This window comes from Lygodium microphyllum, chromosome 21, assembly GCF_053477565.2.
Source record: "Lygodium microphyllum isolate KBCC chromosome 21, Lygodium_microphyllum_v1.1.10, whole genome shotgun sequence".
Lineage (NCBI taxonomy): Eukaryota > Viridiplantae > Streptophyta > Polypodiopsida > Schizaeales > Lygodiaceae > Lygodium > Lygodium microphyllum.
The window spans coordinates 67,344,460-67,371,325 of record NC_141155.1 but is presented as its reverse complement, the minus strand read 5'-3'; the positions used below and the strand labels follow the sequence as shown (position 1 = coordinate 67,371,325).

The window sequence follows — 26,866 nt, the reverse complement described above, 5'->3', positions numbered from 1 at the left end:
AGTTCAAAATGTGTGCTAATATTTCAAGGACTAATATGGTGTGAGGTTTTCCCATCTAACGTTCACTATGTGTACTGATATTTGCTGTATATGCAGGTTTCTGTTTCAATAAGCAAAGCATCATCATCAAAGGATGTTTCAAAGAATAATAAAGGCTCCATGGAGGAACTATAAAAAAAAAAGAGAGAAAGGTGTATAGTTTACCAGGGTAGAAGCATGATGCTCTAGAGAGTCAGCCTTGGAACAGCAGTGGGATTCCGCAGAAGGCAGGGGCATTTAACAAGTACTCCTGCAATCATTGTGTTTGTAGCTTCCAACTTATCTTGAGGTGAAGGAAGTTGTCTCTAAAACCCATGGCATGTGGTTTTATGGCCTCTAATTTTGTGATCAAGTTTAAGCAATAAATGCCTAGATTGCCTGTACATGAGAAGCGTTATGATGTCAACTAAAGATCCACATGTAAAATCAATGTAGTGGACTCCTTGCTTAACTTCATGGTCCCTTTTTGAGAGAAGTTTCCTTGCCTGGTTTTCCATGAGTAATGTGCAGGAGAAAAGTCCAGTTCTGTAAAAGTGCTGAATCATTATCTAAGTTGGCAAGCTGACACATAAATATTATAGTTATACCCATTTGGATGATTTCAGGGACCAGCTGGAGGCATATGGTGTGATGTTGATGTGGTAGAGTTCTCTTATTTTGGTATCCTAGCCACAACCCCTAAGCAAGAGGTATACACAGAGCTGGCTGAAGGTTTAAGGGGCAATGACCCATCCATCGGTCCAGGATCTCAGGTAAAAAGCCAGTGAATAACTTCAAAGTTTGAATACAAACTGCTCGTCTTGAAATTTAGTCATTCTATAATTTTACGTTTGTTTTGGAGGCGTTCATCTTACAACCAAGTTTCGGAGTCTCGCCAGGCTGCGGTGGAAGTTGCCATGGTGCAGGGCCAGGGTCAATTGACATCAAATTTGTAGATGAACTTTCCCGATGAGATTCTACTGCAGGGAGAAGAGAAGGATACTTCCCTGCGTAGGAGATCATTCCCAATCCTAAACAAAGCAGTTTCCCATCAAGGATGTCATCCCCGTGGGGTACTTTGTGACACTGCCTAACGGTAGAGAAGGATACTTCCCTGCACGTAGGAGATCATTCCCAATCCTGAATAGAGCAGTTCCTCTTCCACTGTCCTTGAAAGAGATGTGAGTGCATGCCTTCAATCTCAGGCCTCTTCAGCTAGCAGTGGATTGTTAGACAAGGATGCAAATGCATCTACACCACGTTCCCTAGGCTCTTCAGTTCACAATAGTAAGAAATGTAGAGCTAGAAGAAAAGGGGCTGGTAAGAATCAGGAGATGTTTTTTTTTTCTACTCAGTTTTTCTGCTCAAAGAGGCACTGTATGTGTTGTCTAGATCCTCCAACTTGGGTCCATGTCAACGGCACCCTCAGCCTCTCCACTTCGAACATCCCGGGCTCCTATTTCGACTCCAAGATCAAGGCACATGACTTCCACTTTGTGCGCGTCCCCACCGATATGCAAATTGGCATTTTATTTTTGGAAAAACAGATCGTCATTTTGGTATTACATTGACCAGAAAATAGTAGCAGTATTGCGAATTCAAACTGTCATTGTTTTATCTTGCTCTCATCTTCCCAGAAAGGAACAAAATATGATGTATCAGAGAATGTTTCCACAACTATTGTGGCTAAGCCAGAGACTGCAAGTTCCGAACTTCTCAAATTTACTTCAGATATCCAGTTTTACATAGTTCTATGGACCTTTTCTAGAGGTGCTGCAGCAGACTTTAGATCCTATTGTTGCAGTAAAATTAGCTGGAAAGCAATCCCCATCTTGGTTTTCTGATCCTGTGAAATCCAAGTTTGAAGTTGATAGAAATGGTGCTCTAATCAAAATCAATGAGTCCCCAGTAAATGATCAGATTCAGTTGGAGAATGTAGCTGATTTTGAAGCTTGGGAGGATGCCCATTTGAATAGTGTGAACTCAGAAGTGAAAGTGGAAGATGTGGGGATCCATAGGGATTTGGAGAATATCTTGTTTGAGCAGGAAAAGGCAGCCAAGGTCCTTCAAATCTGGTTCAGAAAATGTCAGAAAGAGAGAAGAACAACAGCCAAGGTCCTTCAAATATGGTTCAGAAAATGTCAGAAAGAGAGAAGAACACGCACACATGAAGAGTCTAAGTGGGAGAATTTTTATAAAGAAGCTTACAAGGCAACCAGGTCCTGGCTTCTTTCTGCTGAGCCTTTGCAGGACGGTGTTGTAGAGCTTCTCTACAGAAAGAGGTTTGTGTCTTCTATCATTGTACCTGTCCAAAGGCTGTGCCAGGAAGCTTATGTCTCAAGGGAAGGCTCCTCCTCCACCTGCATTGAGTTTTTGCGAGTCCTGAGGTGCCCCTTGCGCTGTGGATCTGCACTTCTGCTTCGCGCTGCACACTGTAAGATGGGGGAAACACAGACTCAGACATGGATCCGCTGAGGAAGCACCACAAAGTTTGAAGCAGAAGTGATTGACATTCCTCCAACTCCGACTCATGGTGAGAGAAAGTATGCTTCCTTCCCCTTCTCGAACATTAGGGTTTTGCTCCTTAACAAGTACCTGTTGAGCATCTATGGCTACAAGTACCCCATATTTTTTACCATGCTTCACATGTGCGTATGTGCTGTCTACAGTTATGTTGCAATAGCATGGCTAGAGATTGTGCCAATGTTTCTAAATTATCTCGAGGATCAGTTGCATAGCCTTAGAGCATGGTCATAATCTGGATGTGCTACTCTTTTGATGTCATGCTTGTGGTCTTAGTTCAATTTTCGGATCAACTGTAGGCCCTTTTATGTAATCAAGATTGATGTCTTATATTGATCTAACAAACTGTTTAGTATTTTTTATTTAATTGAGTTGTATAAACTAGCATATCAAATGAGGGCATTTGATGCATTATGATAGTGTACAGTTTAGTGGCAGATTGATATGTCTACATTGATATTCGAGGGGCATCACTCTCGAATCTATCATCATTTTGTTTACCGATATACTCAATTGCAGCATGATGATGTCCATATTTGTGTATAGAAAATAGAAATGACCATCTCATGTGTTTCTGTGTTTCTGTGTTTTTGGTGTCGTTAGATGTTTTTCGCACATTTTTCCCCTCCTTTCCATAAACTTTGAGAAATGCTGAGAGTGTGTACATGCTTCATCATATATCAATTAAACAATTGATGGTGTTTTTTACACTGTAGAGGTGAAGATTGGCAGCTTTTTAGTTGCAATATATGTAAATAATTGTTGCATCATTACTAGTTTGAGAATTCTAATACGTTTCTCTCTCTGGTGAATTTCACAGGTTGCAGGTCAGGAGACATTTGGTACACTTGGAGCCATAGTACAGAGTAGGACAGGGACTCGTCAGGTTGGGTTTCTGACAAATTGACATGTTGCAGTTGATTTGGACTACCCCAACCAGAAGATGTTCCATCCACCACTGCCTCCAAGTGTTGGACCTGGTGTTTATTTGGGTGCAATGGAAAGGGCAACATCTTTTATTACAGATGAGCGATGGTATGGCATTTTTACAAGTGTGAATCCATGTTTCCCTCTTTGCTGTTAAGGCATTCTTTATTGTCCATTTTATAAACTTCTCTGTGAGTTGAAAGAAGAATTTTGGTTTCTGTTTCTTGATATGACAATATTGATACTTGATGATGTTTGCTCATGGGGCAGAGACATTTGTGCAAGCTGATGGTGCTTTCATTCCATTCGGGGACAATTTTGATGTCTCCAAAGTCACAACTACTATCAAAGGGGTAGGTGAGATGAGAGATGTTATAACTATTGACTTGCAAGCAAGCATCAACAGCATCGTGGGGAGAAGGGTAATAAAAGTTGGCAGAAGCTCAGGGCTAACAGAAGGAAGCATCATGGCATATGCTTTTGAGTACAATGACGAGAAGGGCAATTGCTTTTTCATTGATTTCCTGATTGTGGGCGAGAACCAGTAGGCATTTGACATGCAGGGAGACAGTGGCAGCCTGGTATTGATGCTTGAGGAAGGCAAGAAAAAGCCTAGCCCTGTGGGAATAATATGGGGAGGCACAACGAATCGTGGGTGCCTGAAACTTCAGAATGGAGATGCACTTGTGAATTGGACAAGTGCAGTGGACCCACAGTCACAACATCGTCAATGGATCATCAGACTGTGACGAGGAGGATAGATTGGATGAGGAATCAGATGCAGCAGCTATTAGGAAATGCGCTGAAATTTAGCAAGCCATATCCATAGGAGCCACATCGTTTTTTCTGACAGGGTACAAGTATTTGGTTTATCTCATGGGCATATTTGCTGTTGTCATTTTCTTGTTCCTGGGATCTGTGAAGGGGTTCAGTACTAAGCCCCAGCCTTGCAGATACGATCCAAAGCAGGAATGTGCCCCAGCTCTCTTTACAGCGATTTTCACTACAGCTCCATTTATACTGGGAGCTTTGACGTCCATAGTGTTGGGATTTTTGGGCATGATGATCGCAACATATGCGAATGCTCGCACAACTTTGGAAGCCAGAAAAGGGATAGGCAAAGTATTCAAAATCGCCTTCCAATCAAGTTCGGTGATGGGTTTCTTACTTGCTACTAATGGCCTCATAGTTTTATACATCACTATAAAACTGTTCCAGCTTTATTACAAGGATGATTGGGAGGGCCTTTTTGAGGCCATCACTGGCTATGGGCTTGGATGCTCATCCTTGGCTCTATTTGAAAGGGTTGGAGGTGGAATCTATACCAAAACTGTGGATGTTGGAGCAGATCTTTTTGGAAAAGTAGAAAGGAATATCCCAGACTTGGAAAAGTAGAAAGGAATATCCCAGAGTAGGGATTTGGGTAGGGTTGGTAATTGGCTACGTTACAGAGTATTTCACCAGCAATATATACAGACCAGTCCAGGATGTTGCTGATTCTTGCAGGACAGGAGCTGCTACCAATGTCATCTTTGGTTTGGCACTTGGCTACAAGTCTGTAATTGTTCCAATATTTGCTATTGCTGTTGCCATCTATGTCAGCCATACCCTAGCAGCCATGTACGGGATCGCAGTTGCAGGTCTTGGAATGCTTTGTACCATTGCCACCTGTATAGCCATAGATGCATATGGTCCCATAAGTGATAATGCTGGTATCGCAACCGGTCTCTGGATGACCATGATACTTCTTACACATCTCTCCACAAGAAGCGCAGCTGCAATATAGACTATGAGGCCGCGAAGGCTTTCAAGATGGACAGATTCCTCAACCATAGGACTTCTTCAAAGTCCAGCTTGTGGCATCAACAGCCCCCAATTGACAACACTCCGCTCTCCGAATTGGTCTTCGTGATCCGCACTTTGGGGGAGCACTTTCTCAGATTAGAAGAGATGAAATTGCAGATGCAGAGAGAGTCTGAGCGATTTCGTGATGATCTGGAGGCCAGGTGTACAAAGATGTTCCTAGAGTCCCAGAAGCAGATTGCTGAGATATTTGCTTGGGCTCTGAGTAGCAGTAAGAAAATTGATGGCATTTTTGGGGTTCCACTTCCAGTGTCTCGTGTCTCTCTTCTCTTCTCTCTTCCTTCGTTCCTCGTCTCCCTCGTGCACTGTTCAACAGGAAGTTTGTAAGATGCTTCAAACCAGAAGGAGAAGTTGGTGAGCCCATAAAAGTATGAACAATGAATTCCTTGTTTTCACCTGCTCAATTTACTATCAGATGGTGTAAAGAATAGGGCAAAAAAGGTATGCATGTTTTGATGTTTTGATGTTTTACAAATGCGTGTTTTGATGTTTTACAAATGTCTCTTATGTTTCTAAACTTTGGTTTATTATGTGTACATAAAGGTAACAAAATCACAAATGATGGTACAAGAGATAATGGAACAATGAAAGCTAAGGAGGTCATTGGCCCTAATGTCTCTTCAAATCACGATACAGGTATATGTCTTTATTTCTACTAAACTTTGAAAATTAAAAATTTGTACATATTTTACATCTTGCTTTATTAGGTGATTCATTTTGAGATTAACTAGCTTTAATTAGTCTCTTTGTCTAATTTAAAGTGTTCATAGTTATTCGTATTTTTAAACTTTGAGTAATTGTGTGTATATATATAAATATAGATTAAAGAACAACAAAAGGTGGGAAAAGAGGTGATGTAAGAAAGGGAGATCAGGAGGTTACTTGCAATAATGTTTCTTCAAGTCAAGATGCAGGTATCAACTTTAAGGATCAAAAACTTGTACAAATTTGGTGACCCAAATTGATACAAAATATCTAATTACTTTCTTTTGTGTTATTGAAATTTTTCATAACCTTGTATTATTGTGAGCTTTGGTTAACTCTATGTATATATAGGTAAACAAGTTACTAAAGAGACACAAGAGACAATGCAAGAAAGGAAGACATTGAGATTGCTTGCCTTAACACTTCTTCAAGCCAAGAATCAAGTATTACCAGCTTTTTTATGTTGATAATGAGTCATTTTTTGAAATGGTTATACTAACTAATGATATTTGATCACTTGAGTATCAATAGGAGTGATACGCATACCATCATATGATGATATCTATTAGCCACCCATGTTGAAATTTAGAGAAGGGGTAGACAAACATTTATTACTTTGCAACATATTGGAGATTTAAGGGATAAAACAATCAAGACACACATGTTGCTTAATTAGTTTTTAGTTCTATGCTCCTTTAAAATTATTTTCATTTTTCTTTTGGTTGCTAGAAGTAGATGTTGATGTCTTAATTTGTTTAATCTATTTTGATCATTAGATGTATGTTATTGATCCTTACTTAGAAATGATGACATTCTCTATATAATTTTCTAGTTAAAAATTTATTGTGCAATTTCTTGTTAGATATTAGCATGTCTAAAAGGAAGGGCAAAGTAGATAAAGTGATAAGGAAAAAAGAGAATTTCCACGGAATTCCCTAGTTGAAAGTACATATAAGTAGGGAATGTAAAAAATAGGAAAAATGAGAGATTTCCTAGTGAGAGTACCTAGGGAATCACCTCTAGAAATTTTTTCCTATATATGAAATATTTCCTATATAGGAATTATTCCCTACATAGAAAATTTTGTATTTTCCTATGTAGAAAATATTTCATATGTAGGAAATATTTCCTACATAGGAAATGTCTTATGTGATTCCCTACTTATTCTCACTAGGAAATGTCCCATTTTCCCTAGTTTTTACTTTCCCCAGTTATATGTATTTTCAACTAGGGAATTCCATGGGGAATTCTCTTTTTTTCCTATATGGGGATCGATTGAAAGTTCCTTGTGACTCGTATTTTGAAATGCTATACGCACCGCCTTGAAATGTCTAATTCCTTTCACTATTTAGATTGTTTTTTGCCAAGCTAGGAGTGTCTACACTTGGTGTCCTAATGACTAAAGGAATACCAAGATCATCATCAAAACTCTTTAAACCATTGGAATCTCCATCAAACCCCAACTCACTAGTAGATATATCATTGCCATATGACATTTTTTTCTTTCCTTTGTCTTTACCTCTAATACTAATAGATGCACTTGAGGATGTGGGATTGCTCCTTAGTCTCCCAGACCAAGGGCTAACTATAGATATAGTACCATATGATATTTCTAGTCCATAAAGACTCTGTAAATTTCAATATTTTTTTTGCACATAGCTATCATGATGATCATCATCATTATCCAATGTGGTGGTGGCCCCCACGTGCACTACAAGGATTTGAGCTAGTAGCGACGCCGATTAGCGACGCCGCTATCCGGCGTCGCTATTGGCGACGCAAATAGCGACGCTCCACAGGGAAAAAAAGCAGCCGAAACCGAGCGCGGTTTTCATTTCGCGTTTGCGGCTTGTGAGTTTTGAGAGCGAGAGCGAGGGAGAGAGTGACCATCGTGAGAGAAGGAGAGGAAGAAGACTTGCCGCCGCAGCCACCGCCGCCGCTGCCGTTGTTCGCGAAGGAGAGGAGGAGCTTTCATCGCAAAGAGGAGCCGCCCCACGCTCGCCATATCTCATCGGTGAGTCTCCCTCTCTCTTTCTTTTGCTTGTTTAAGGTTTAAATCACTTTCTCTTTTGCTTGTTTAGGAGAGGAAATGAGAGAGAAAGAGAGGGAGAGGGAGAGGGAGAGAGAGAAAGAGAAAGGGAGGGAGAGGGAGAGGGAGGGGGAGGAAATGAGAGAGGGAGAGAAAGAGAAAGAGAGGGAGAGGGAGGGAGAGGGAGAGTGCATTCTCTCTCTCCCTCTCCCTTTTGCTTGTTTAATGTTTAAATCACTTTCTTTTTTGCTTGTTTAGGAGAGGAAATGAGAGAGTAAGAGAGAAAGAGAGGAAGAGGGAGAGGAAGAGAGAGGGAGAGAAAGAGAAAGAGAGGGAGATGGAGAGGGAGGGGGAGGAAATGAGAGAGGGAGAGAAAGAGAAAGAGAGGGAGAGTGCATTCTCTCTCTCCCTCTCCCTTTTGCTTGTTTAATGTTTAAATCACTTTGTTTTTTGCTTGTTTAGGAGAGGAAATGAGAGAGAAAGAGAGGGAGAGAAAGAGAGGGAGAGGGAGAGGGAGGGAGAGTGCATTGTATCTCTCCCTCTCCCTTTTGCTTGTTTAATGTTTAAATCACTTTTTTTTTGCTTGTTTAGGAAATGAGAGAGAAAGATAGAAAGAGAGGGAGAGGGAGAGGGAGGGGAAGGAAATGAGAGAGGGAGAGAAAGAGAAAGAGAAAGAGAAAGAGAGGGAGAGGTAGAGGGAGAGGGAGGGAGAGTGTATTCTCTCTCTCACTCTACCTCTTACTTGTTTAATGTTTGAATCACTTTCTTTTTTGCTTGTTTAAGAGAGGAAATGAGAGAGAAAGAGAGAAAGAGAGGGAGAGGGAGAGAGAGGGAGAGAAAGAGAGGGAGAGGGAGGGGAAGGAAATGAGAGAGGGAGAGAAAGAGAAAGAGAGGGAGAGGGAGAGGGAGGGAGAGTGCATTCTCTCTCTCCCTCTCCCTTTTGCTTTTGGAGAGTGTTAAGATATATTGTGAGAGGGAGAGGAAATACAAGAGAAAGAGAAAGAGAGGGAGGGAGAGGGAGAGAAAGAGAAAGATAACATATATTGGAATGATAGCATATCCATGATTATGGTAATGGTATCCACTTTACTTTTTTTATGGGTACCATTACATCGACTCCTTAAGGGGGCTAAAAATTAGCCATACTGTTTATAAAGTCTAATTGGGAGATTTAAGATGCACGATAATATACTTATTGATAATGGTATGCAATGTGCTTTGCCATGGGCCACGTACATTGGTGACTCTTTAAGATGGCTTAAAATTGGTCATGCCCTTCATAATGTCCAAGTAGGGGATCTAATTGTGATATGCATAATTCATAGTTTTTGTATTAACTTTATAGGCATAACAAATTAGAAATCATGCTAACTAGTCAACGGAAGGACTAAAAGAAGATGATACCCTAGCTAATGGTCATTACGGTACTTCATCGAAATGAACCCAAAAGTATTGTTATAGAAGAAGAATCCCTTAAATTGAGTATAGGATATTTTCCCTCAGGTCTTATGACTATGAGTATAATTGATTGAAATAAATTTTATTACTTTGTTGAGACTGATTTATTATTAGACTAAGAGATCCTCAATGATGCTCATAAATGGATTACTTATACTCAAAGCCCTGTAGTGCAGTTTTTTACAATAACGAATAATTATCTATCGGGACAAACAAATCCTTGAGCATGATACAAGGCCGAGGTATAACATCAATAAATCTCTCAACTACTATGTACAATGCAAGATTTATGGTCAACTTGCAACTTGACGTACATCTCCATAAAGCTATCCATTTAAGCCTCGTTTGCTGTAATGTAGATAAGATGGAAAACGAAGAAGGTCTTATTGTTCAAGATCGCGAGACGTATCTTAATCAGCGTGTCCCATGTCCTTGCTCTTAATGCAAGTTGGCAATTAGACGAAAACGCCGATTGTCTATAAAACACGTACGACGATTTGGTGAGTTTCAATTTGAGATCATTGATCAGGCGATTACGGATTTTCAGCAAACAGTAATTTGAAGTTAATATTAATCATGCATTGTACTCGCAAGCTAATTGAAAACCATACACAATAAGATTGGGTCTTGTTGGCAAATTTTCTATCCAGGGGGTGATGTCTCGACCCAAGGGGGAGTGCACCCTTTGCGGCCAATTAGAAGAGTTCGTAGACGTACGATGGATGGATTGCAAAAGCCAATCCACCACTCGCAAGGCCCATCTATACCGTCAATGCCAGAGGAGACAGACAACCTTTCCGACCTACCTATAATCTTAGAGCCTGAGATGGAGGCAATGATCTATGCATTGATTCCCATGGATGTTGAGACATCTGACCCGCTTAGAGAGGAAGCATCCATACCATTATATGATGGGTGCCGAGTATCTCGGTTGAAGATATTGCTTGCACTCTTAAGTGTGCAAGCAAAATACGGTTGGAGCGATACGAGTGTGACGGAGTTATTCAGGTACCTTGCACATAGGCTTCATTGATTTTTTTTTTACCAGTATTATTGCAAACATTTGTGCTTTTTCAAGGTGTTTTATGATTTTTTTCAGGTTATTGAAATATCGTATATTACCACCTACAAATACCATGCCTGAGTCTCGTGATGATGCACGATATGCTTTACGGAAGCTTGGCATGGACTACAATAATATCCATGCATGTATCAACGATTGCATACTGTTTCGAGATGAATACGAGACTATGGAGACATGTCCAAAGTGTGGTGCTCACAGATATCGACAGGACTTGCAAGGGCAAACCATCTCTCAAAAAGTTCTCAGACACTTTCTGCTCATCCCCCGCATAAACCACATGTTTCGCATGTCTGGCATGGCAAGCTTGACAACGTGGCATGTGCAGAATAGGTCCACGGATGGAGTTCAACGAATATCAGCGGATTCGCGCGCATGGAGCCACATTGACTCTACCTTCCTAGGCTTTGCGCGAGAGCCAAGGAATCTTTGGCTCGATCTCGCCATGGATGGTGTGAACCCATTCGGTCTGCGCTCGACTTCTTATAGTGTGTGGCCTATAGTGCTTGTCAACTACAACATCCCTCCATGGCTTTCTACGAAGAAAGGACATCTCATCCTTAGCTTGCTTGTCCCGGGCCGCTACAAAGTAAAAAATATGGATGTATATCTTCGTCCATTAGTCGATGAGCTTAAGATTTTGTGGGAGGAGGGGGTCACTGTGCAAGATATGAGCAGGCATGATGGTCGGCGGTCAGTCAACATTCGAGCCGTTCTCATGTGGACGATGCATGACTTTCCGGGATTGGGAGAGTGCTCAAGTGAGCAGACCTCCGTTCTCGCTGGTAATATCTATATTTTATTTCATTCAATCAAGTATTCACTAGGTCGTGGCTCGCGTTACAGGTCTGGTTATCTCAGGTTATCATGCATGTCCATTGTGTGGGCCATAGTTAGACTCTTGAAGGTCACGAATCATGAAGAAGATGGTATATCAAGGACATGCCGCTTTCTTGTCGGAGGATCATGAACTCAGGGAAGGTTTTCTTGGACGACCTCCAACACGTATGAATGCTGCAAGCTGGTACGAGCTGAAAATGGTAAACCCGGAATCACATCCAAATGGAATGCGACGGTTCTCAGTTTTCTACGAGTTGCCATATTGGACCCACTTACAGGTCAACCACTTGTTGGATCCCATGCATATTTTCAAGAATGTGGGCAGCTTGCTATGGGACTACATCACAGGAAAGAGAGACACTATAGGGTCACGAATGGATTTGAAGGAGGTAGGTAAGATGGAGGCGCTTTGGCCGCAGTCGAGTGCTGAAGGGGGAGTGCAGCTTCCTCGCACTCCTTGGGTTTTGTCCACCAAAGAAGAGCACATTGTGAAGCAAGTAATCAAGTCTATCGGCACTCCGACGGGTATGATGCGTTCTCTCAGGTTCGTATTTTCTAAAGATGACCAATTGTCGGGGCTAAAATCCCATTATTGGCATAAGATATGTCAGGTTTGTGAACAGAATGGATTGTAATTAGCGTGGGCATCTTGCAATTTGAAAAGTGGCCATTATTCATAATGCTTTCTCATTTGTGGCAGTTTGTCCTACCGATCGCGATCGCAGGATGCCTTACTCCAAAAATTCGCGGGGCCATTTACAAGTTGTCGACTTTCGTGCAATGGATCTCACAGAAAGAGATTAAGACATCCTCTATTGAATCCGCGAGGCGGGAAGTAGTGGAGACGATCTGTCTCTTTGAGAAATACCTGCCCACTAGTATGCTCACGATACAAGTTCACCTTCTTGTGCATCTTATGGACGAAGTGGAGATTGCTGGACCTGTCCATACGCGATGGATGTTCTTCCTGGAGCGCTTCATGAAAACCCTGGAAGGCTTTGTGCGACAACGAGCTCATCCAAAAGGTAGCATGGTGGAAGGCTGGTTGGTGTCAGAGGCGTTAGTGCATATCTCACAATGGCTACCAACGGTGGAACCAGACAATGAAATGCTATGGACGCTGAAGGATGATGATAGACTGACTGGAGATGTGGTGGTTGGAAATGGGGTAGAAAAAAGAATGGATGCTTCAATGGAAGAGAAGGTGAATCGCTTTTGTATGTTGCACCATGCCTCCATGGAGACGTGGCTCGCCAAGTACCAGATTGCAAGGCAAGATCGAGAGGAAGCGCGAGCTGAATTCCGACGCAGTACGCGTCATCGACCGATTCGATATCCCGAAGGCATGGAGGAGATGCCGCGGTTTATGTCAACACAATGGTTGCATGGAGCCTTGACCGCAGCATCCAGCGAAGGGACAGAGGTCTCAATGGAGGAGTGGCAGTTCTCGAGGGGATGTAGTCCAAAGGTGATGAGGGGTTTAGAATATGTCGTATCTAAATTGTATATGCAATATCTAATTTGAGTGTTTTAATGTACAGTACAAAATATATAGTGCACGTGGTCGCGCGGACGGCATTTTCGCGTGGAGCGTATTGACAAAATGCGCTCCACAATGGATTGTGGTATCATGGCAAGGTTTGAGCAAGAGAGCCGACGACGAGCAATGAATCCGAATACGGTTGTGGATGAGATGGAGTATTTTGGAAACTTGCAAAGTATTATTACGGTGGATTACCGTAGCTTCTCCATGATACTATTCGATGTGCAGTGGTTCAAAGTGGTACTTGGAGGAGCTGGAGCAACAGTTCGACGAGGTCCATCTGGATTTCTCGAAATAGATTCAAAAAAAAAATGGACGGATTTGTGCGACACCTTTGTGTTGCCGGTCCATTATGAACAGGTGCATAGAGTCATTTGCTTGCTAATTGTAATACGACATGGTTTATGTCACAAATGGTTTGAACTCGCTTTGTACGTATTTGTGAACAGGTAATTTTCTATCCAAACCCCCGACAACCTCGATGGTGGTATGTTATACCTTCAACTCCTCGAAGTACGAGAGTATATGATCAAAGCGATGTTCCGGGCATAGATGAAGATAATATGCAAATAGAGGCCACCGCAAGCTTGGAGCCCGCATCAGCTAACAATGATGGAAATGCAGAAGTCCAAGAATTTTTTGAGAATGAGGCAGACTCATTCTTTTGTGGTGACATGTCTATCGACCTTCTAGTGTATGCAGAGTTGTGTTAGGAGATTAACATGGGACCATAGGATACTTCATTCTTGGAGAATTGTATTACTCAATTCGTTGTTTAGATCTTCCATAAAGGTACATAAGATATGCATTTTAAGAGAGATTTTTCAAAAATGATTTATATTACTGTGCTTTATATAGTTTAAATTGATTATTATAACACCATTTTTTATCTGTACAGGTGACATTTTCAGGATGAGTCGAGGGATGAGCGATGAGGAGTTTCAGGACATGATGGCACGCATGTGTCCAGACCAGCTCGCAAGATTCAGAGAGATGGCAGACCAGGAGCTGTCTCGTTCTTCGTCATGGTGCTCTGCTAGATCTGCTTCAGCGCGATCAGATGCTTCAGCTTCGAGCAGACGATCTCAACGCTCACGACTTGGGCCAAAGGGAGGGACTGCATCGGGATCAGGGGGATGCTGCTGTGGAGACACGGATGTGGTGTCTCCGTCTCGTCGTTCAGCTGGAGCTGCATCACCTCCAGGATTTGCCACACTTATGGGGATGTCTACTCCAGTTACTCCGGCTTTTACGTAGCCGTCGGTGGCACCCCTTTTGGTGGCACTCCCTTTGGTGGCACCCCTTTGAGTGCCACTCCGAGAGAGGTTACTCCCCTCGGTACACCGGATCTAGAGGGGTCTCTTGGATATGCCCAGGAGCATGGACGGAGATGGGAGAGGACCCATCTTAGACAGACTCCTAGGGGTTATGGATACTTGGTTGATAGTAGGTTAGGAGCCATCATCATGAATGATGAGGGGAGGAGGGTGATGGCTCGCATGAGAGAGCTCTACCAACAAGTTTTTCGGCACAACGTCCTGGATCATTGGAAGAACATACCGGAGGGGAGTAAGGACTACATAATAGCATCCATGCACGAGGAGTTTCCGGTGCCAGCTGCAGTAGATAGATTCTCTACGGACTGGATGATGGATTGCATGCGTGCATACATATCACATAGATGATCCGACACACCGCAAGGCAATCAAGAGTGGGGCTGCAAAGCCCGAGTGGTTAGATGCAGACGACTGGCGCCGACTGAGGGAGGAGGCTACAGATTTGCCAGGACATTGGAGTCAGCAGCGGGAGGCGGCAAGGGCACGACTCGAGGCCGGAGTGGTCCATCATCTTGGGAGTGGCGGCCACAGGACATATTTGGAGGACTTTGTAAGTCTCTTTTGTTTTGCTTGTTTGTTTTTTTGAAATATTCTTTGTACTGACAATCATGTTTTTAACAGTTAGCATTTTGTTTTCTTTGCAGCACTCCATTACAAATCGCGATCCGCAAGGCCTTGAGACTCGATATGCAGAGAGGCACGGTCTCAATGCATTGATCGACCGATTGTATAGACGCGGTGGCCCTGTAAGTCACTCATCTTTCTTGTCCATAGTTACCATGAGATATTTGAATGCATTATTGTATGGTGGATTGATGTGTTGTTTCTTTTTCTGCAAAATCCGTTCGATGCTCCTTTGCGGCGGGACGAGCTTTCGGGGGACGAGGATTTATAGCTCGCCCTTGGATCCTTGGAGCTCACATACCTTTAGTTTTTAGTCGCCTGATCTATGTAGACATTTTCTATGTATTAGTGATATCCTTTCATGATTGTACCAATCGCATTTTATGCGATCATGTATTTATTTCATGTATCAGTTTTATCATTTCAGTATACATTCTTTTTGTTTGCAAGCGCTTTGTATGCAGTAGTGCAGAAACTATTTGCATCGCAAATTTACTGCTCGCGTCGCTATTGGCGTCGCTATGTGCGTCGCAAATTTACTGGTTGTGTCGCTATATGCGTCACTATTTGCGTCGCTTCTATATGTGTCGCAAATAGCGACGCATATAGCGACGCCAATAGCGACGATTCTATGGCGTCGTCAATAACGACGCTTTTTGCGACGACGGGGGCAAATTTTATTGTTTGTATTTTCGTCGCTTTAAATGTCAGTATAAGGTCTATATCTTGTAGTGATGGCCACAAAAAGGATGTTGCAATGATGGCTAGCCATAGATATGGATGCATCCATTCCATTCATTACTATATTCTCACCCTTGTTTAATCATCCATAAAGTTCATGTGTTTGTTTTTATTTGTATATCCTCAGAATAGCGTGAACTAAGTTAATTAGTGCCCAATTAGAACGAAATAAATTTCTACGATATAATTATGCTTTTTCTAAAATAAAGCAACTTATTTTACATTTTTAAGGTTCAATTTTGAAATTTTCTTCAAATTAAAAGGATCTGATATCAAATTTTCCAACTATCTTTATTAATCATTGACTTTTATAAATTATAGTCAATATTTTACGATTTTCTTAATTTATTATTGCCTTTTTTAAATTAATGAAAAAAATAAAATTTTCTAATGAGTTCGCAAATTTTTATATCCTCAAGTTTCATTGATATATCTCAAATATAATCCTAAACTTTGATAGATTTTAAATTAAAATTTTCCAATTTTTTTAACTTAAATCATGAATCATTGATTTATATACATGCGTCTGTGCACAAAGGGGGGAAAAAAAGAGTCGAATAAAAAATGAGAAAGTATTTTAAACAACATCTTATCTTAGAACCTTTGGCTTAAATGGGTCCTCTTGGGGGAGAGGCCCGCTATCAACAACGGCTCCTCAGCTCTCCTCACAAAGTCAGCAAGGGGCCTCCCCTATCTCGCACCATGCTCAAGGGGCCTCCCCTATCTCACACCATGCTCGAGTTACAAGTGCATGCCTCGCCCCTTATATAAAAAATGAATGCACCTATATAGGAAGTAGTAGTCACTCCAGAGTTGTGGTGGCTTCTACTTCTTGTATAGGTGCACATGTAAGCAACCTCATAGTATACCTACAAAGCCATTACCCTTACCTCTCCTCTCTTCCCCTCTTTTTCGAAAAGAAAGCAGAAAATTAAGTTTTAAAAAATTACACTAAGTTGATGAATATCTTCCCTTCTTGTAATCTTAAATAAAAAGGTCTTTGATCTATTTTTCTTTTCTTTCCTTCATATGTGGTCTCATTTGCACTCATAAAATTCTATTTCAAACAGGTATAGGAGGTATAAATGTAGAAATGGAGTATGGTAGGGATAAGTAGACCTTTTGCAAATCATAGACACCACATTTGGAGTCATTTTCAAAAAGATTGTACAAATATGGAGGCACTCAAGACAAAATAATAGATCGTCATCAAATTTTAGACCATTTTGAAGGTATTTGGTAAAAAAGGAGAGTCTCACTTAGAAAGCTTCTTCTTCTTCTACTTTTGAAGCTTCCATAACGGCTTTAGCAAGAGATCTTGATCCTTCTACTTGAACTAACAAAGAGATTGAGCACTCCATTGGTTAGTATCCAGCCCCATGTGGTGATCAAGATTAACCAATGCAAATTGCATTATCTACAACAGCCATTTCCTTGTTATTATGGACAACCGTGTGATCATCTTGCAAGCTCTATGCTTCTTGTTGAAGTGATTAGACACAAATTTCTTGCTCAAGACTAAGAAGAAAAGATTTGTTTCACATTTGTCAACTATTTTCTTCTTTCTTAAAAACCCTAGCTATGGCAGAAGTAGGGCAACCATTTGGAGAAGTATTCCATGGGGAACGGTAGCTTCATCTTGACTCCCATTCAAGTGGTTTTTACCAAGTTCTAGAATGACATTTCAAGGTTGAAGATTGTGTTGGAGTGAGGGATTCAAGGAAAAAAATTATTTCATATTGATTAAAGAGATCAAGCTTTTGCAAGAATATGGAAACTTGTTGTTGTTACTATTGTTGATGTTGAATATTGCATTATGAGAGACTTGAAGAAGTGAGAATGGTTGATTCTTGAGGTAGAGCTACAACTGTGACTATTGCAAATGTTGAAGACACTTTTTTTTAAATCTAGCATTATCCATGCGTTTCCATTTAAAAAACTTGATCAAATTCTAGAGGTTGAAATGACATAGCTATAGGAATTTTGCATTATCATTTGGAGAAACTAAGTAGTCAAGTGCCAATAGCTCCAACTCTACAACATAGCTTGCATCTTGATTTCCACTTGTATCTGCAATCTTAGAGGCTAATTGCAATAGCCCTCAACTCTAAGAACCTGTTAATGTTGCAGAGGGTATTGTGATGTGGATTGACAGTTGTTGAGAGGGATCAAATATACCATTAATGGGGCATATCTTTGGATGTGGATTGACAAGTACTGAGGGGGATCGGATATACCAATAATGGGGCATATCTTTGCACCCAAAACAAAGTGAGGATCATGCCTACCATGATGCAACATGTGAGGATTGTGTGAAACCCAAGGGATTACCATTAAAGGGCTACACCATAAATGATCCTGTGGTTTGTAGGGTTTTGAACTAGTTTTCAAATTAGTGGAAAGTGAGTAAAGAGAAACTGCCATCTTAGGGAATTGGTATTGGAAGATACAAGCACTAATTTTGATGGTGATGATTGCTTGACTTCCCACAATATGCAAGTTATAGATTGATTTATCTAACAGTTGAAGTAGTTAGCTCCATTAATAGCCTCCAAGAAATTGTAGTTATTGGCTATTAGTCTCAAGCCCAAGCTTTCCTTTTAGACACTTTGATGAGTTTTGCAAAATCATCTATATCTAAGGAGTCATTGCTAATGTTGAACTCAAGATCAACAAGCTAAAATGCAACATATAATCAACATGGATCAATCTACCATTGATAAACTTGGAGCTTTAATCAATCAATGTATTGCTCTTATGAAGGTGGACGGAGAGAATAGAGCAAAATTTCAGTCAAGTATGCATTGTCATAACCATGAGTATTATGGTAAAGATGAGCATCCTCATGGGCATTATGTATCTGATGATTATGCTTATGGCCAGCATGTATCTAATGATTATGCTTATAGCCAGCGTACATGCTAATGTATGCTGGTAAATAGTATGATCCACATGCATCTTATGAATATGGGCAATATTGTTATGAGTAGCAATATGTACATGGGTAGTAACATGCAAATGAATATAAGCAACATGAAAATGCATATGGATAGCATGTTAATGCTTATGGACATCATGTACCATATGTATTGATGAAGAGCACCATTCCAATGAACTTGGGTGGTAGTATGGCTATTATGGCAACATGATTATGCTTATGAGCATCCATCCATTCAATAGCATAGTTATGATTATATCTATGAGCATTCCTTGATTCAACAACCAGGTTCTTATGGACATGATGATAATAGACATGCATGTAAGCACTCTTTTAGCTTGATCAAGTTGATAACTACCATGGTATCCTACATCCCAACCAATTTGAATAGCATGATCACCCAAATGTAATGTTGAATTCTTTTCAAGGTGTTGATGATGATGAAGATGGCAATGAGCAAGCTAAAGAATAAGAAGAGTGTTGAGAAATAGACAAATGATGTATGCTCCAGGAAGAGATGTCCTAAATCCCATATGCATCGTGAGGAGAGTGGAACAACCCAACTACTATAAAGCATTGTACTTGCAAGATGAGCAAAGCAACATACTGGTAATTTTGTTATTTCAATTGTGAGTTTGAGTCATTGTCCAACCACACAAGACTGTGTTTATGAGTCCAAGCTAATCAATCTTGGAACCTAATTCACTTGTGTGACCTTCCATCTTTAACTCTATATCTTCATGAGTTCACTCTATCTCTTCAAGCCACCGTAGCCATGCTCTAGATCCATTCTTCTGACATGGTATCAGAGCTCAACTGAGCATGGCCCACAGCTCAATCTACCTCTCCTCTCTGCTCTCTCAAGCCTTCTCAACTTCAATTCAATTCAATGCTAGCTAATGACCTCATTTTTCATCTGTATCTCCACTTGACATTTTATGGCAGCCATAGCCAATAGCACCCTACCTACTTGGAGGCCTTGGATCTAGCCAAAGAAGAGGAGATAACTCATGCTTTGAACTAAGAAAATCTTCTCCTACTCAGGGTAATTTAGGCTAGCATATCGAACCTTGACATTGGCATCCTCCCTGCTTGACATTGTGTGTTTCCCAGGTCATTGCCCAGAACTGTGCTGATTTCAGTTCGTACGATTAGTTCGTCCTCCACGCAACACAATCTACCCAACTGTCATAGGGCTTTTGAAGTCTATGTCATAGGCTATCTCCCCAACAATTATTGTCTCGGAGAATTGTGTGTATGATCTACTACAGTCCACAAATCAGTCGCGACCGTTCCTGCAAACCCTAATTCCACCATAGCCACTTCAACTACAAGCTCATTTCTCATCTCACTCTTTCACTGTTTATAATACACTGAGGTCACTACCACTCAGAATTACTTCTCCACCAAGGGCAATCTCCAAGAAAAAATTTGGAAGTTTAAGCATCAAACCTCCACTACATAGTATCTCTTAACACCATATTGGGGAATATGGGAATTTTCCATAAGTTTGGGACATGTGATCAAATCTTTGGATTTGTCATAACTTGAATACTATAACTCCAAATCAAGCGATCTATAGCTTAATAGATTCCATTTTTCAAGTGCTTTCCAATGATAGGTCATATCATATGGTTTTGAGAAACTTATGGGCATGTTATCCGGGTGCCACCTTTTTAGTATTCAAAAAATGGAAATTGGGAGATTCCCAAACTCACTAATATCATGTTTCTTGATACTAGCTAGTGTTATTTAACACTATTACATGTGTCTCTTGACACATTGAGGAACAACAACTCCTTTGCTCGTTGAATTGCTACTAATAAAAAATGGCAGAGCTTGAGCAAATAGCTAGAGAAAACCATATACCACCTTATGCGAAAGGACTTGTGGGACCTGTTTGAAGATGATGCGGATAGCAAGAAGGAAGATGATGAAGATAGGTTCGTTGAAGAAGACCTGCTCAAGACAAAGGAGTGGAAAAAGATGAACAACAAGGCTCTAGGCATCATTTCCTGGGAACTAACTGATGATGTGCTACATCATATCTTTGGCATCAGAGATGCTAGAACTGCTTGGGAGGAACTTGACAGAATGTTTGGTACCCAAGCAAAGAATTCAAAGGTAAAATTACTCATGCAATTTTATAAACTAGATATCAAAGACAGTCCTTCCATGACCACACACATTAACAAGTTCAAGAGCCTAAAAACCCAGCTTGCAACTCTTAAGAAGAATATTGATGAAGATGAAGCAATAGCTGTACTGCTTGCAAGTGTAAATAAGGATCCATATGAGAACCTTGTGTCCACCCTAAGTAATGTTCCCAGTCTCTCTCTCAAAGACATTGAGCACTCACTGCTTGATGGAGAAAGAAAATTTAAAAGCAAAGATGTAAAAGAGACCAGCTCAAGGGAAAATCTCCTATATACTAAAGGAGCTATTGGACCCAAAGGAAGAGGTTGAGGATTCAACACCGACAACAAACGTCGAATGACATGTCATTATTGTGGTAAGACTAGCCATATTGCCAGCTCGGGTAAGTTGCATGTATATATGTATGCATGTTTACATACAAAAATGTGTAATATAAAGGGGTTATTTACAGATTGAATAGAAAAGGATTTCAATATAGGAATGAAGAAGAAGAAGAAAATGCTTCCGCTACCATCAACAACTTTGACAGATTGTTCTAAGGAATTTCGTTCCCATAGTGGATCTCTATGTTTCCCTTAGTGGATTTTCTTTGTAAAAACCCTTGCCAAAGATGTAAAGTTTCAAGCTTTAACTTGACTAGGTTGCCTATGAGCTAGTCTCCCGGATCATGTTATCATTTGAGGGGGGGTGTTGAGAAATAGACAAATGATGTATGCTCTAGGAAGAGATGTCCTAAATCCCATATGCATAGTGAGGAGAGTGGAACAACCCAACTACTATAAAGCATTGTACTTGCAAGATGAGTAAAGCAACATGAGGGTAATTTTGTCCTTTCAGTTTGTGAGTCTGAGTCATTGTCCACCAACCACACAAGACTCTGTTTATGAGTCCAATCTAATCAATCTTGGAACCTAATTCACTTGTGTGACATTCCATATTTAACTCTATGTCTTCATGAGTTCACTCTATCTCTTCAAGCCACCATAGCCATGCTCTCGATCCGTTCTTCTGACAAAGAGGATAATGAGCAACATGAAAAGCAAGATGATTAGCAAGAAGATAATCAAGATGATCAGAAAGAGCATGAACAAGAAGAGGACAATGACCAAGTAGGTAAAAAAGAAGGGGAAAATGAAGAGCAAGATGTACAAGTTAATGACATAGTAATGTACAAGCTAGTGACATAGTAATTGAAGGGGACAATGAAGAGCAAGATGTACAAGCTAATGCCATTACAAGAAATAATATCCAAAATATCAAAAATAGTACCTTGATCATGATTATGAGATAGTTGGCATGCGTATGATGATGATGTAGCACATGAAGATGATGATGGCATTGTGCTTCCCTATGACTTGGGGGATTATGGGTACAATTATGGACATGATTATGGGGATACTTCTTTGCACCCATTTGATCCAGGTTGGCATGGAATATGTGATTGATGGAAATTCTATTTTCTTGGATGTTCATTATGATCGAATACCTTTTGATCCAAGAGGTTAATGGATTGCTTGGGGACTTCAATTAGACAAGCATCCATCTTAGGGGAAATTTCTTATCTTTAGGGGGCTCTTTTGATGAATACTAGTCAATCATGGCCCTATTTTAGTGCAGGGAGGCTGCAGACAGCAGCTCACTATTTTAAACCACATTTTACTCCAAGTTATGGATAGCAAAACACAACCTAGATGGGCTCAAAGCATTTACAAAGATCTCTCTCCTATGGCATGCCTAGATCAAAGTTTCCTACACAAAATTATATCAAATTTACTACAATAGTGTCCTATAGTAGACAACATGATGTCCATTGTCTATAGGAGTCATTTCATGAAGCTATAGTGGAAAAAGTCTCAACTTTATCATCTCAAATGGATGTATTATGGTCTACTTGGTTTACTACTATAGATCCCACCTATTTCATGATAAATCTTCAAGATTCTCCCATTTTTTTGCAACCATTGTAATAGAGTAGTACTTTGATACTCCCTACATTTTAGCCTTTATGTTTAATCCCAAATTGTGTTTTAGGACAAAAAACTTATTTGAGTGGGGACGGAATGTAAAGGATGGGAAATAGGGTAGAAAATAGTGGAAATAAAATAATACATACTAGGTATAAAAGATGTACAGAACTAGTCATTTTCCACTAATTGAATATAGTACAAGTCTTTTTTATATTTCATCTCTCTCCTCTAGCTTTCATGGATGACTTTTTCATTATATTCATGTGTTTCTCTCTCTTCTTTTGGTGTTTCTCTCACCTCTTCCCTCTTGATCTCTCTTCTTGCAATCTTTCTCTCACCTTCAGTAGTCTTCTCTCTCCTAGTTCACCTTATCACAAAGCACACACACAGAAAGTGTTAACAAAAATCATTTTACGAGATGTGAGAAAATTCTTCCAAAAAAGGTGTTAGTGGCAATTTGCACGTTGTCATGTTGCTACGCGGACACAGTGTGAAAAAACCTAGAGTGCATTATCATTCGGCTTTCTTATGAATCTAGAGAGTCAATGTCATCATAGTCATTAGTGCTAGTATCCATAGTATGGTTAGTTTCAAAATACATGCTTTTTGGACAAGTTTAGTCTATTTTTTATATGTTGGATATTATTTCTTATAAATATCCTAAAAAGGTATAGAAAACTTCTAGAATAGAGTGACATGCAAAAAGCAAGTGGCTTTTCAACCAATTTTTTGAGATCTCATGCAAAAAGAAGGGCTTTCGAAATTGCGCGACGTGCGATCGCAGGTATAAGCAACAAACAACGCTTCGAATAGGGAGAAGAAGAAGAATGGAGAATTTTGACCTGGTGTCCTCAGGTTTTACCCCCCTTTCGGAGTCAATGAAACCATCAAATTTGTGGTTTGAGCAACAGAGAAGAAGTTAGTGTTTGGTGTGCATTTTTGGTCTACCAAGGAGCTCTATTTATCTTCTCATGTTCTATCAATATGTAGTGCTTTGATTCATTGTGCTTTGTCTTTATATTGTGTACCTCTTGTCTATTCGTTTTCTTCTCTTCTATCTCCTATTCTCTACTTCATTCTCTCTCTGATCCTCGGTGGATACGACCTTTCGGCTAAAACCCCCTGACATTGGTGAACTTGACATGAAAGGTCATCATCATTGAAAGGAAAGATAGGATGGGAGAACCTTCAAGCACAATTTTTAGTGATGTTTTGCAGCAGTTAGTATAGAATATGAACATGCTTATGTAGGTACAACAACAACAACAAGTGATGCAAGCTTTTGCTCAAATAGAAACTATTGTGATGAATGATTCACAAGCAGGAGAGCATGAGATGATGTTATTTAATGGTAGGAATGTATCTACATATTTGCATACCTATGCTCAAAAGATGGAGTTCTTTGGGGTGGCTCAACTTGCATGGAGCCAGTATTTTGTACTAGTCACTATACATGAATTGAAAGCCCAAGTTACTAAATTGTACATATAGGATGCTAACTGGGCAGCTTTCAAGAAGACACTCATGGAAGGATTTTATATTGAAGACACCAGTTTGATTATCCACAAGAATTTCCAGGAGTGGGTTCTAAAACGCGATAAGAGTCTTGTATATAAGAGAATTTGAAAGTCAGTTTGAGCAGTTAGATCTTGCAAAATAGCAAGCTCTTGCAAGTTAGAAAATTGAATTGTTTCTATAAGCAGCAGATCCTGAGCTTCAAGAGAAGCTTAATGATTTGCTAGAGGATTAGACTACAGAGACAGGTCTTAAAACAGAGTGGAGGCATGTTAAGGAAGCTATTACTACATTGGTGAAAAAGCATAGAAGGAGAGAAAGCTTGCACGTATCTAGCTTGCCCACTGTTACATGCAAAACAATTTATGTGTCCAGTAGGCCACCCACTTCTGTGGCTAATCCTATGGTTGCACCTGCTATTCCCACTATTAGGGAAGATGTATTAGATGAATTGGTTAAAGGCATGTAGAATCTTCAGTTGAAAGTTGCCAAATTGGATAAAAAAGGACAAGAGGAAAGAAGACAGGCAACAACACCTAAACCAAGGAAAAGATATATGTGGTGTGATAGTTTGCAGCATGAAAGGAAGGATTGTGCTACTTATCAGGAGGCCTTGGCACGATAGCTCATCTTTTGGAAAGATGGCAATATCCATGCACAAGAAACATGATTGCCTCTTGCTTTGAATTTTGGAAAGGGAGGTATGCAAAAGTTGTTGGAAGACTTGGCTATCCAAAATGCTTATACGATTGTACATGCTTCTACTTTTGGTCTATAGTTGGATAGAATACCGGGCCAAATGATGGTTGGTCCGAAGGTGCAATATGGACACATGCTTTGCATGCAGCTGAAAAGAGGAAAGTTACTGATATTGAAATGTCTCATGCACGGCAAGACATTCATGACATAACTGGCTAGCAATCATTAGTAGATGCATATTCAGTGTATGCATATTTAGCAAAAGTGTAAAACACAAATGCACTTGTGAAAGAGAAACAAAAGAGAGATGAAGATAATGTAGGGACATCTAAGAGAGTGAAAAGAAGTGTGGATCAGCCTAAAGTTACAAATTAGTCACCTTTTGACCATGTAATAGAAGATATTGGACAAGAGCAGAAACAAGATAGCAAAAAAGAGGGCAAAAAGAAGGGCAACTAGCCGGGATATAAGCTACAATCTAATATTGAGATAACCACATATCTTAAGAAGGTTCTTGAAGAACAGATTTTAAACAATTGGGTGGAATTCACATTGGGAGAAGTGCTTAGCATTACCAAGCGAGAATTTTATGATGAAATCATTGACATAATTAAGAGAAAGCGTCAGTTTCTTGATGATACCACTAGTGCATTACTACAATTTGAAGAGGAAACTAGTTTGTTGGGCATTCAGACTGAATATAAGCATGATGTAAGTACTAGTTTATCTATGAAGAATGCTGCTAATCAGTGGTGGACAGCTTGTGGAAAAGGGAAGAAAGTGACTAAAAATGCATTGTCTTGTAGCAATGTGCACGGTGGAGTGAGGTAGATGCAACAATATGGGGAAGAGACTCTAGGATTTATTCATTGGAGTCATTACATAAGAAATCACTAGCAAGGGCTACCACTGAAATGGTAGTGAAAATAGGGAAGCGTGAAACTCCTTGTGCTGTTTTGCTTGACCATGGGTCCGAGATTAATGTAATTGAGCGTGGACTATATGAGAATGATGCACAGGTTGTGGACATTGATCGTGGTTGCATATGAGGGCTGCAAATAATTATTCGGGGGAGCTCTATGCTACATATCCTAATGTAAAAGTGATGATTGGTGATGTATAGAAGAGCAGCACTTCTTTGTACAACATAGTTCATCATATGTAGTGATTTTTGGGACAGCCCTATATGATAGGAGTACGTATGGAAACAATGGTGCTTGATGATGGTTTTGCTTATGCAAGAGTTAGAAGCAAGGATAGGAGAGAGGAAAGTTGTCCAATTTCTTATAGTTTGTGTTAATCATCCTAGGAATTGGGATACGCTTCGATAGTCTCCTTTGCCTTCAAATGCAAGGGAATTCAAAGACCTGGATTTTCATTGAGCACTACTGTAGTGCGGGGCTCCAGTAGTGTTGTTCAGAGGATGCACTCACCTCTTGATGGAATGAAGCATGTATTTACTACTGGTTAATCTCAGTCTATAGCAAACAATTCATGTTGGTTTAAGCCCACGGAAGCTATGTGCAAGGCTGAACGCATATTTATGAAATGGCCTACTAAGGAACTAAGAACATTGGGGTTGTTAGCTAAAAATGAAGGCATTTCAAGCCTCTTTTATGGGCTGAATGTTACTGACATTATGGCTAAAATTTCAACAACTATACATGCAAAAAATGAGTCTAAAAATAGAGTATTGCCAGTATGTTATTTGGATATGTATGATGTTATAGCATTGTTTTCTCAACATGAAGGATTACAATGGGCTCAAGCAGTTGTGGAGACAAAGTATAAGATAGTTGACAAAAAGGTGAAACCAGTTGCTTTGCTGTTTCCACCAAACAATGAGGGTCTATATGATAAAGTGTCACAGTAGCCAAGCTTACATGATCCTAAAGATATAG

General features: G+C 40.2%; 1 long non-coding RNA gene and 1 pseudogene across 1 annotated transcript; both read left to right on the top strand.

Annotated features, from left to right (window-relative positions):
• The first annotated feature begins 216 nt into the window (after nt 1-216).
• Nucleotides 217-26,866, top strand: part of LOC148018105 (protein NARROW LEAF 1-like) — a 51,050-nt pseudogene continuing 24,400 nt past the window's right edge.
• LOC148018106 (uncharacterized) lies at nt 5,682-6,473 on the top strand. The gene is made up of 3 exons (XR_015687636.1): nt 5,682-5,772; nt 5,875-5,967; nt 6,388-6,473. It is a non-coding gene; the product is annotated as an uncharacterized LOC148018106 (long non-coding RNA).